Genomic DNA, 12,676 nt, shown 5'->3' with positions numbered 1-12,676 from the left:
CCACCCCCAGCCCCAAGGCTTCCTCTTTAACACTGCCCTCCCCGCGCTGGTTTTTAAAGCTTGACCCACTGGCTGCAGCTCCTCCTCCTCCTCATTCTCCTTCTCTTCCTCCTCCTCCTCCTCATCTTCAGGGGGAAGGAAGTTGCTCTGCAGTAATTACAGCTTGTGGGTCCCCTAGGCAAGCAGCAGCTGTGCTGGGATAGCTGGGCCAGGGTACAGCAGGAGGAGGAAGGAGCTGGAGAGGAGGAGGAGGAGGGAGAGGAGGAGAGGGAGGAAGACTGGCAGCCTGTGTGCAGAGGAAAGACTGCTTCCCTTGGATTGACTGTGAAAGGTGGCACCTTGGTGGTCCAACATTCACCGTGCCGCTGCCTGACTCCAGCATTGCATCTCCACATCCCAGATTCATTGAGCCGTGCGTCCCCTGTGGGGGAAGAGACCCCATTCAGGTGGTGAGGTCTGCAGTTCAGTGAGCATCCGGGGACCCCTGGGTGGGAGCGGCAGGAATGAAGACCACTGGTCCTTCCCAGGTCTTCGGGGCCTGCCCGGTGGTGGGGACAGATGTGTTCATCGGTCACATCAGGTAGAGGAGCCAGGGACAGAGGGCCCAGGGAGCTTTGTGCAGGCGTGGCCTTTGAACTTGATAAAGGATGGGAGGTCCTGGGACTGGTGGAGCTAGGCAGACCATGCTTCCTGAACCGCCTGCAACTTCTAGGGTTCCACCTGGGCTCGTCCCTCTCTTGTCCTGTTCGCCCCACCCACCCCGAGAGTGTAAAACCGCCTGCAACTTCTAGGGTTCCACCTGGGCTCGTCTCCCTCTTGTCCTGTACGCCTCACCCACGAGCCTCTTGCTTCACCTTCTGTGACCACAGCTTTCTGTCCTTACTGCCCAGGCTGCCCAGCTCCCCAAAACCAGGCACTGCTGCCTACCTTTCTTGCCCCCTCCCCCTTGTCAGCCTCATACCCAGTGGCCCCCAGAAAGAGATGAGGCTGGCTGGGGACCTGCTCCTCTGAGGGTCTGGTCGTGCCCATGACATTGGGGTGTCAGGGCGGCAGCACTCAGACTTCCAGACTCTGGCCACCAGAGGCCAAGGCCGGGAACCCTCTCTTCTGTGACTGCTGCTCGTAATGGCGACGTTAGCGTCCGCTCTGCACGGACATCTCCCAGGGCTGGCTACGGGGCTGGTCTTGCGCCCGCCCACTCTGAATGCCGGTGGAATTGATTGATGGATGTGCCTCTTCGCCAAGTGCCTCCTCGGCTTCTCAGTGGGGGCAGAAGGAGGCAGGCAGGAAACATTGGCCGATTCCCTTGGGACCCGGGTTTTAGCTCCTCGAGAGCTTTCTGCAGCCTGATTTACAGGAATGAGTGGGGCTGGGATTAGGGATGGCCTGAAGGGGACGAGGGGGCATAAAGATAGAGATAGATGTTGAATGGCTGGATGGGGCCCCGAGGTACCCACTAACCATGACCGTGGCTTGGGGCTGGGAGGGGCTGGGGTCATATGTCAGACTTGGCATATGACGTCTGTTGCCTGTACGGGACAGGAGGGCAGGATCCAGTGTGTGGTCTGGGCCTCTTCTCTGCTTCCTCCTTTGTCCATCTCCATCTCCCCCCAAACAGCATGTCCATCCTCTCTAGGTCCTACTTCCAGTCCCAGAACTCCTCCAGGTGGGTGGACCCAGGGCCAGAAAGAGGACTGACCCCACGCCGCCAGGGCAAGGCCCCTGGCCTGGTGTTTCGGCTACTCCTGAGCCGGCTGTGGGGCCTGGTCTTAAAACCCCACAGGCTGCCTGCCTCCCGAGGGCTCTTCTGGCCCCATAGTCTCCGTGAGCGCCATAGGCTCGTGGCGGCTGGGACCCCTTCCTGAAGCCAAGAGGGCCCTCCCTTGGCAGAGGGCACTGCCTGGCCTTGGGGGAGAGGGACGGAAGAAGGGAACGGACACATTCTGTGGCTCCAAAGACCAGGGGCTTCCAGAGGAAACCGTCCTGGATTGAGCGCTGGCCTGTGTCAGCCTTTTCTTACAGGGCTTTCTCCATGGACTGAGGGGCCCGGAGGGAATGTGCTGTGTGAGAACAGGAGACGCGTTAGGTCCCGGGACTCCAGCACAGGGAGAAATCGGGGCACCCAGGAGGCCAGGGGAGAGCATCGGGAAACTTTATGCACTTCTTGCCTGTGATTTTCAGCTCCCTCTAGATCAGGGCCTCACTCCCTCAGCCCAGGAGCCCCAGTCAACCTGAAGGGCTGCCTGGAGGTTCAGGGGAGCCTGGGGGAAGGATTGGCCAGGTGCCCCACTGCCCAGCAGGGGGCGCCCCACGGTACCTGCCCCAGTTTCTAGGGATAGGGATGCTGGTCCTGGGTCTGGTCCAAGCTTTCTGGCCGTGGGTGGGGGGAAGGGAAGCCTACCTTCCCCACCCCCAGAGGTTCCTTGGCTGAGTTTGTTTTGCCAGGGTGACCTGTTTAATCATCTCATTTTCTGGTGGCCGTTTATTCCTTGTTTCCACGGTTACGGCCCCATTAAGGGGAGAAGCAATAAGGCAGCGAGTCAAACAGGTAATAAAAACATTAAAGCCCATGTGCACAGAGGGAGGGCGGGCGGTGGGAAGGGGCTCAGCGAGGTGAGACGGCCTGGGGAGGCCGCCAGGCCTGTCCTCCAGGGGCCCCTGGAGCTCCTGACCGCCGGTCTGGGTCTCGGTCTCGGGGGACCTCTCCCCACGGCCCCTGCTGCTGGCCGTGCCCTCTGGGCGCCCAGACTTAGTGCCAGCCTAGAACCATCCCCAGCCCTCGGTGCCCTGGCAACAGGCTGTATGTTGGGAAGTAGAACAGGAAGGAGAAGAGGGGGTGAGAGTGACAAAAGCCTCCCAGGACGCGTGCCCGCCGCCGGGGTGACCTGTCGGCCGGCCCCACCCCGCTCGCCCGCAGTGGGGGTGGACGGTGGTTTCTGACATTGTTTTGAGCTCTAGAACTTTTTTTCTGCCAACTTTATCAGAAAGCATATTTGTGGTGAGTGTTGCTAACAGGGCCAGTCTGGTGAGTAAATATTCCTGGTGTGGACAGCCCTGTGACCTTGAGAGGGAAGAGCATGGCAGGGGGGCCAAGGACGTGTAGGGAGAGGAGGCCAGGAGGCCAAGTGGCCCCTGTGCTGGGTGGGAGGCCTTCCTAGGATGGGGTGAGGGAGCCAAGGGGTTGGGTTTGTCCCCGGCAGCCCCTTCCCAGCGGCGGCGTGGCCAGTCTCAAGCTTGAGTGACCCTTCCCTGGGCCTGGGAGGTGTGACTTTCTCCCTGGGGGGCTGGGCCAGAGGGGTTGCTGGCAGGCGCTCCTGTGGGCTCCGTAGAGACACTGCCCTCCTGTCTTTCCTCTTGGAAACAGAAGCTAAGAGGACAGCCAGCCTCTTGCCAGCCCCCCTGAGCCCAGGGGCACGTGTCTCCCTCCCAGGGCCCCCTCTCTGGGGGTCCCCTGAGTGTCCAGGTGTCTCTGATTGCCCTCCAAGTTGACAAGGGAGCAGACTGCGTCCATGGGGCTCCCCGGAGGGGAGAAGAGGAAGCTGAGTCTTCCGTTAGCCAGTAAAAGGGGGGTCAGGTGGGAGTGGCAGTGCCTCGGGTCCTGGAGCCAGCCTGTCCCTGGCGGCTGGGGGAAGAGCGGAGGTCCGCAAGGGGCCTACATTTTTTTTTTCTCTCCGCTGCTCTGATCCTCTGCAAACTCACGGAGCTCTGTGTTCCAAATGATGCATTTCAGAGTCGGTTGTGGCAGTGCCTCGGGTCCTGGAGCCAGCCTGTCCCTGGCGGCTCGGGGGAAGAGCGGAGGTCCGCAAGGGGCCTACATTTTTTTTTCTCTCCGCTGCTCTGATCCTCTGCAAACTCATGGAGGTCTGTGTTCCAAATGATGCATTTCAGAGTCGGTTTCTGACTAGGGAGGGAGAGAGAGAGGGAGGTCTGGGAGTGGGGGAAACCCTTTGGCTGGGAAGTGTGCCTTGGGAATGGGCCTAGATGAGTTAATATTCTGATCAAACAATTAAAAATAGAAAATGCTCCCGCGGCACCAGCTGCTGAGGCTTTTCAACAACTGTCACCAGTAAGTTCACGGGGCAGGTGGCGCTCCAAAGGAGTTTTTCCACAAACAGCAAATATGAGAGATTGCCGGGACCCCCGCTTCCCTCCCAGCGCCCCCGGACAGGTGTTCAGGGGCCCTGTCCTCCTTGCACTCGCCTCGGGGACCTGGAGCCAGGGGTCTGTGCAGCCTCAGGGCTGCCCTCTCTCCTCCAGCCCGGCCGCCTCGGTGAGGTCATCACCAGATGCCTTGGTAATTGCTTTAAGAATCTAACTTAAACTAAGATGAAAACTTAAATTCCTGGGTGAGGAGTAATTTTCCATCCAATAGTAAATTAATGAAAGGATTAGAGCAGGGGCCTGGCAGGGAGGCTGTGCTCATCTGATAAGTCCAAGTGACTCAGGCAGAGCAGCGCTAGACCGGGGGACTCCCCCAAATCTCGGGCCAGGCCCCGCCCCTGGCTCTTTGGGGCTCCACCGTGGCCTGCTAAGTTGGCAGGACGTGTCCCATGTGTGCTCGGGGTCCCTCTCAATGGCGGGGACCAGCTTTTCAGAACCCCCAGCTGAGAGAGGCTCCCGTGAGCCCCGTCTTGGGCGAGAGAAGGCCCTGTTTCGTCAGTTCGCCCTGGGGTGGATCACTTCTCTGGGAACCCAAGAAGGAAGGGCTGTGGGAGCAGTTTCCAACTGTCATGCCATGTAGTCAGCAGTGTGGTTTGCCCAGGCCTGGAAAGACCCACGTCCTAGGAACCCCCAGTCTGTGAGGCAGGAGGACGGGCTGATTGACAGCCCCTCCCTCGGGGTCCTGGGGATCCCGCGCATCTGCAGGAGCCTCTGTCCGGGAAGGGTTACTGACAACCGGCTCCACCTAAAACCATCAACACCAACTGAGGCGTGCCCTGTGGTCTGTGTGTTCCCCTGGGAACATGTGAACTCGGGGAGGGGGAGGGGGGGGCGGGTGCACACATGCGTCCCCAGGCACGACAGAGCTGCCTGAAAACCTCCTCCTCACCCCCTAACACTGCCCGCCCCCCGGAGAGGACATGGAATACCGTGCACGTTTGTGGCAACAGGACCCCGTGAGTTTACCCGGGGCCTGCCTTCTGAGAGCAGGGCGGGCCACGTCCAATATCCTCGTGCTCATCCCTCCCGCAGAGAAAGGCAGGGAGCTGTCCTGGTACCCAGACACCGACGGGCTTGTTCCCAAATGCAGGGAGACGGCGAAGCAGGGCTTCCTTCCCCTGGGGAGAGGGGCATCCCCGGGACCCCTCCAACAGCAGTGCCGAGTCAGGGACACTTTGCGTGCTCAATGTTTCCTGTGCTGCCAGGTCCGAGTCTCTGGGCCCCATACGTATCCTGCCTTAACATGTGGACACGGCCCTGGGCCTTCCCTGCATAAAATGCAATCGTTGATGCAGTGCATTGTGAGCTTTGGGGGGAAGACTCCTCGAAAGGCGTTCATTAGTGCCGTCTCCCAAGCAAGGGGCACCCCTGTCTGTTTGCAGGAAGCGGGGAGGGAGCTGGAAACAGTGTGACTTGTCTCCAGTGAAATGGAAGTGAACGGACTAGACGAGGCATGGGGTCTTCAGGAAGAAAGTCTAAGTGAGCGGATGCTCCAGGTGACGGGTTTGCCGGATATGTTTCTGTGCGAGCATGGAATTTGCTGGAAGGGAAGATCGGGACACGGCCCCTGGCTCACGGGGAGACCCTGCCGCTCAGCGCACCACCGGTCTCATGGCTGCTGAAAGGCACGGGGCTGCCTGGGGCACCGTACGGGTTAACCCGGCTGCTGTGCAGACAGCTGCCCCTGCACGGGGACTGCGCCCCGGCCGCCTGAGTTTGCGAAGGTGTCATCTGCGTGAGGACCCAGCTCTTCCTGGTGTCGACCACCCTGTGCGTTCGGGGGGGGAGGGGGGGTCCAGCCAGGTGTTCTGGGAAAGACCTGCACTGCTGGGGTGGCCTGGTCCAGCCTCTCACCCACACCTACCCCCGCCCCCGAGGAAGGAATTATGGGGCAGTAGGACTGAGAATTCCTAGTCTAAACAACCCAGCAAAGCGTGCTCAGAGAGAGAGCCACGCCAGAACCACAGATGGTGTGGTCCGGGGTTGTCACCGAAGGGTGGTGGCTTTGAATGGTAGACGTTATGTGGCAGTTGCTGTTCCAACAGACAGATTGGTGAATTCCAGGCGGCGGGGACCGGAGTGGGCCTGCCGGTACTTATCTTCTCCCACCCGCAGGGCGCGGGACTCGAGGGGGACTAGACAGAATGGACAGACAGCCCTGGAAAGACCGACAGAAGGAGCAGGGGAAAGGCAGTGAGCCCGGCAGCACCCAGCCCCTGCGGCTGGAGGTCACGGCCCCTCGCTAGGGTCACATGGGCCCCTTGCCCTTTGGGGCTCCTGGGGGGTGTTCAGATGGACGACAAAGGGAGCTCCTCCCCTGAGACCCTGAAGCAGGGCCGAGAGCCCAGGGAAGGAGACTGCGATGTTTTCTGTTTCCGGGTCCCTGGGGGGCCCAGGGGCAGATTGAGACAGGCTCCTTGCAGGGAAGGTGTTAACAAACAGCAGGTGATTAAACATGACAAGCGGTGACATTTCTGTGCAGGGTTCTCAGTCCCGGCAATGCCAAGAATGAAGCTATAAACCCTGACATTTTGTGTTATGCACTGAGAGGTTTTTAATAGACCTCGCTCCCTCTTCCCCAGTCTGTACCCACTGCCCCCTGGAAACCTCCTGCCCCCCATGCAGCCTGGCCTCCAGGAGCCTTTCTGGGCCCTGCAGGCCTCTGGCCTCTCCCTCCCCTTGGCCTCCCCGCCTCTTCCCTGCAGGGCCAGGTGCTCCACTGCCCTCCCAAGTCTCTCCTCTCCCTTCTCTTTGATCTTCCCCGTGGCCCCTCCTCTCGTGTCCCAACCCCCCCCCCCCATCCTTCACTCCCTCACCTCCTTTTTTTGGGTCTGATCTCACAGCCTCGCCCTCTGCGGCGGCTGTTCCAGTTGTCCCCGTGGCAGGTGGCTGTCCTGTGTCCTCTTTGTGTTAATAACGTTTCAGACAGACTCGATCGCGGGTGTAGGGAGATGGCGGGGCCCGGGGTGGGATTTTCCCCGTCGTTCTTTCAATTTCCTTTTCTCCTTTTTGGGAGGAGACAGGAGGTGGGGAGCGAGTTGCGCCGCCCTGCAAACAGTTGCTGGATTTGTTCAGAAAGGGCCTGGCTCGAACAGTTGTTCCTCTCCCACAGAAAGGTCGGGACAACTGGGGCCTCTTTTGTTCTGGCAGAGCCCGTGAAGGGCATGTGGAGGTGAGCGGGAAGCGCAGAGAGGGCTGGACACCCAAGCGAAGGGGCTTCGGCCTCAGTCCCACCCAGGGAGTCCCCACCGTTGCAGACAGGAGAGCTGGCTAGAGCTCCACAGGGCTTGGTACAGAGGTCAGGCCACACCCCTCCCCGCCCCCCCAATCCCGGCTCTTCCCCTAATGAACTTGAGAAGCACTTGATTTTCTGTATGCGTTCAGTAAATATTTATTGGGTCAGGCTCTGGGCTGCAGCCGTGGCCCCGTCCCACAGATCCTACAGTCAAGAGTGAGGCCGAGGGGTGATTAAACCAGTCATTACAGAAGTGCCACCCCACTGGGCAGGTTGCGGCGAGAGGGCAGCAGGCAGAGTGTGATAATCCCGGAGAGCTTCCCGGAGGAAGCGGCATTTCAGCTGGGACCTCTGAGGGATGCACAGGAAGGAGGGGTAGCCAGGCCCTGGGTTGAAGGAGGCAGGTGCTCCCTGTTCCACAGGTGCTGGTGGACAGGGGGCAGGCCAGAGGTGGATGGTGAGTGATGCTACCCTCCCTGTGGCTGTGCCCCTTTGAACTCTGGGTAACTGGCCCAGAATGTGCTCTTCCAGCTGCCTTGCTACCAACTTAACCCGTCGGGTGCCTGGCACGGTGGGCAGAAGCAGAGCAGGAATGTGGCTCAGCCATGCCCCAGGGGCACGGAGAGCGACCAGGAAGTCAGGAAGTGCCACCAAGGACGGGGACTGCTCCTGCCTTTCCTGCCACCTAACCCCTGTGCTGATGACGTACTGAAGAGGGGGCAGGCGAGAGAGGAGGGAGACCTGCCTGCGGGGCAGAGCTGTGGGAGGAGCCTGCCCAGGAAGCCTGGCTGGGATGGGCGGTGTGTCTGGTCTGCTTGCCTCCCTCCTCACCTGGACTCCAGGCAGCCTTCCTGGAACACAGCCGGCCCCCCTCTGTGCCCTCAGTGGTATGTGCAGCCTCTGGTGCTGCCGTGTCTTCCCCGTTAGACTCTGAGCCACCTGACACCCGAAACCAGTCTCCTTGGGTCTCTGGGCCAGCGGGGACAGTGGAGCAGGTGCCTGGGACATATCCGAGAAACTCAGCCGGCCCAGGAAGAGGAGTCACCTTAACCTTTAGAGCAGGACCAGCAAGGAGTCCGCAGAACGACCCGTGGGTCCCCGGGGTCCAGGGAGATCGGTTCAACTTCAGCTTCCTCGCCCCTGCCCGCCCCACCCCAACCCCAACTCCAGAGCTGGCCTCACACCCACAGTCATTCAGCCTCAGGGATGGGGCAGCTGGAAGGCCCGCTGACTAGAAGGGCCTCCCGGAGCCTTTAGTGTCTCTGCCTTTGCCCGGAGTCAGACCGGGCACCCTGCTCCATACCAGTTCCCTGAGGACCTTGGCTTCCTGTCCCCATGAAGGACCTGGGGCAGGTTTTAGCCTTAAATCCCCTTCCCCATCCCATCTTGGTCCTTCCTTTCTGCCAGACTTGGCCCGGGTCCCCTAATGCTACCCTTTGCCATCCACTTCCCAGAGTCCAGTGGAGACCCGTGAAGGGCGCGGAGGCTCAGCCCTCCTAGGCACTTGGCAGCTGGGAGGGGAGGGGAGTCCCGGAGACAGGACTTGGCCCTCTGCCCCTGTCGATCCGGAGCCAGGTTTTACTGTAATCCCTACATCCTGTTGCAGATCCTTAATCAGCTGGTGCCCAGGTTGGGCTGGACCCCGTGGTGACACTCGGGGCTGCAGCATGGAAAACCTGAAGTGGAGCTTCCGGAGCCGGGGTTGGGGGCTGTGAGGGTGAGGCAGGTGGAGGGGAGGAGAAAGGAGCCAGTGCAAGCACAGGATGTGGACGGAGCCCAGACCCACCACCCACCCGACCCAGGCCGGGGGTGGAGAAGCAGCTGTTGCAGGCTGGGAACCAGGGCTGTGGGAGGGCGAGGAGGGGCCCCTGGAGAACACCAGAGTCTGGGGCGGGGGGTGGGGGTAGCTACAGGGCCTGTTAGTGCCATCTAAACAGCTGGCCCCGGGAGTCCCGCTGATAGTGAGGGAGGACTTCGGTCAGGAGACAGCAGAGAGGGGACCCTGGGTGACATTGGTTCTAGGGGTCTCGATGCCCAGGGCCGAAGTCCAAGGCTGGAAGGCTCCTGCCCTGCTAGGAGCTCTGCTCCTGAGGGGGATGGGGCAGAGGGCCCAGGAGGACGGGGTGCCCAGGTTGGGGCAGCCAGGGGATGAGCTCTAGCAGGAGAGCCGCAGGGCCCCGCAGCAGGGAAGCCGGAACCCAGGACTGGCCATGCCTTTTGCTGGAAGCCGCCGACCCAGGTAGCCCAGCCCCACTCTGCAGTCCCCGCATGAATCATGGGGAGACTTGGGGGCACAGTGTACCCCTCCTGGACCTCAACTCCTTCCGCCCAAGGGGCAGCGGTGGAGGAGAATGAGGGGAAATGTGCGGGCCAGAGATGCCATGGAGCGGAAGCCAGGAGCGGGCTGGCTGGCAGCGGGCGGGCAGACGGGCGTCTGTCCTGCCAGGGGCCCAGGCTGGCTGTGCAGACAGCCTCTTTTCTATATGGAAATGAAGAATTTAGGCTAATGGAGCTCAACCATCTCTAATTTTGCGATGGCAGGAGGATTTTGATTGAAAGTAATTAAGCAAGCTAGCTGTAAAATTAATTAAAGCAAAAGGGGGGGATTTTTTATTGGATTGGATAGCGATATAGCGTCTGTCAGGCGGGGGACGGATGGGGGTGACCTGAATCCTCTGCCCTCCCCCCTCCCACTCGGGACGTTTATGTCACTTTAATCTCCTTACAGCGGCTGCTGTGCATTTGTTTGAAATAATCAAGGAAATATGGTCAGAAATTGTCAGCTTTCAGATCTAATTTACCTGACGGCCCCTGCGCGAGCCGGCGCGGCCAAGGGAGTGAGTGTGCGTGAGCGGGTGGGGGAGCCGATGGGCACAGAGGACACGGGGTTCGCCAGGCCCCTCCCCGAGTCCCAGGCCCCCTCCGAGGGCAAGGGAGGTGCTTCCCAAGCTGGTGAGTGTCTCCCTGAAACAGGCCCTGCAGCCCCCCCCACCTGCTGCCTCCCCCACACGCGGTAACCAGCTTTGGGTTTAGGGCCTCCAGGATCAGGGAGGTGACAGTAATTCCTTACTCCAGATGGCTGACAACCGCTAAGCCCCGCCACCAGGGCCACCGTTTTAGAAATCCTCCCAAATTAGTCCCCTCCTGCCCTCCTTGTTGACCTCAGTGGGGGATTGTGGAGATGGGCTGTAGGGAGGTGGGTGGCGGCGGCATCCATAGCACCCCTCTGCCACCTGCTGCCATCCCCACCTTCTCCCCTGGGGCTGCCTTTGGGGGCCTCTGTCCCCCAGGCCCCCCTTCCCCTCACAGCACGAGGAGGCCCCCCACTCTGACACTGGAGTGTCCTCCGTGCGCCCAGGCGCGCACTCTCTCTCACATGGTCACCCACCCACGTGTCCTCCCCATTTCTAGTGCGTGAACCGGGCCGCAGAGAGCCGGACCTCAGGGGTTCCCTCGGAGCGTTGAGGAGCCTAGCCCTGGGGTCCGTGCCGGTTGGGCCCGTGGGAGGCTGGAAGCCTGCCCGGCAGGGAGCGCGTGTGGTGTTTGGGCTGGTGGCCGCGGAGCAGTCTGCAGGGCTCAGAACCTTCCCTTTAGAACACAGTCAAGTGGCAGTTGGATCGTCAGAGATCCAACTGGGAGCGGAGTCTCTGGATTTGTCTGGTGCTGACAAGTGACTGAGTGACCTAGGCTTTCAACAAGCCTCTCCACCTCTCAGCCCTCAGCCCCTCCCAGGTCTGAAGTTCTGTGCCGATCGAGGGCAGCCTTTGCCATGAGAGCTGCCACCTGGGAGCTCCTTGCCATGCCCCCGGGACGGGAGACGGTGAGGGTTCCAGAAACGGAGCAGCTCAGGATGCGCAGCTGCTCCCCGTCGGCCCAGCTGAGAGCAGACCTGTTGGAAGGCCTCTGCCCCTGCCAGTCCCCCTCGGAGCCTGGCCTTCCGCCCGCCCTTCTCCTGACCCCGAGTGTGCCCTCCATGCCCCGGCCACCATCTTCGGCGCTGGGTGACTCCGTCGGCTTCCCCCAGCAGCGAGGGGGTTTGAGCGCCGCTGGTTCCTCCCAGCCTAGCTCCCAAGCAGAGCAGCTGGGGCTTGGGTGGCATTGCCTACCCCCGTGTTGACCTCTCTGCCTCGACCCTCCAGTCTTTCCTCACAGGAGTCACTCATCTTGGGGCCGAGGGTGGAGGCGGGGAGCCCCCAAAGAGCTCAGCCCAGGAGAGGGGGGAAGAAAGCTCTGGCTCCTGGTCACACCTTCAGGGCAAAGTGCTTCGTGCCCAGAGCCCAGTGGCCCTGAGGTCCGTGGGACCTTGCACCCCCCCTTGGTGAGAGGCAGTTGGCATGGCCTCTGCCCTGTGTGCCCGCCAGCTGCCCAGGAGCCAGATCTCAGGAGACACGAGGTTAGAGAGCGTCTCTGGCCTCAGCCCAGCATCTCACCTCCACGTGTGGCTCGCTGCTGCTCACGTCAGCTCCTGAGGCCGCGATGTGGAGGAACCAGCACTGGAGCTGGTGCCAGGGACCGGCGGGGCTGCTTGCCCCGGGCCAGGGGTGGCTTCTGGGCTTGATGCTGGTCCAGGCCGTCAGAGGCAGGCGCCACGGGGGACCGAGGCTGCGGCAGGCCCAGGCAGGTTGGTGCGCTCGGCGCACAGGGAGACGGAGAAGGCCACCAGGAGGGTGGAGCGTGTTCGGAGGGGCCTCACAGTGTCCCCAGGTCAGCCCTGCACTCTGCCTCGTGGGAAGAACCGCATTGGGGACGCCGTACTGAAAAGCCACTTTTGGGAATGAGTGCTTTGTGCCGAGGAGAGAGACAGCTGATTCGATAGCGGCTCTCGTTGGAGAAGGGCAGGCATGGGCGCTGGGCAGGCGAGGGCAGCGAAAGTGGCCGTGGGCTCTGGGGATAGTAAGGTCAGAGGACACTACGGGAGAGCACCCCTCCCCCAGCATAGCCTGTGACAGCGCCCAGGGGACAGGGCAGCTGGAGGGACTGGTGAGCCCAGGGCCAGCCCAGCAGGACCATGGGGTCCATGACCGGACTGGCATGAGATCACACACATATTGTGTCCACCAAGGGTCCCTGCTGTCCCCTCTGCCCCAGGCCCCAGGCGGGCTGGGCTCCTCCGATGGAGCCCTCCTCTCTCGAGGCCCCTCCCTGCTCTCTGCCATCCCCACAGCCAGGTGTCCGAGCCTCAAGGTAGAACTTGGGCAGGGAGAACAGCAGAGACTGAAGGGTGACCAGCCCCCCAGGCCCGTCTCCCTGAGAACCTTTGCAAATGAGGACCCCACTGTG

This window comes from Myotis brandtii, unplaced genomic scaffold (genome assembly GCF_000412655.1).
Source record: "Myotis brandtii unplaced genomic scaffold, ASM41265v1 scaffold410, whole genome shotgun sequence".
Taxonomy (NCBI): Eukaryota; Metazoa; Chordata; class Mammalia; order Chiroptera; family Vespertilionidae; genus Myotis; species Myotis brandtii.
Note: the sequence above shows the minus strand (reverse complement) of the source record.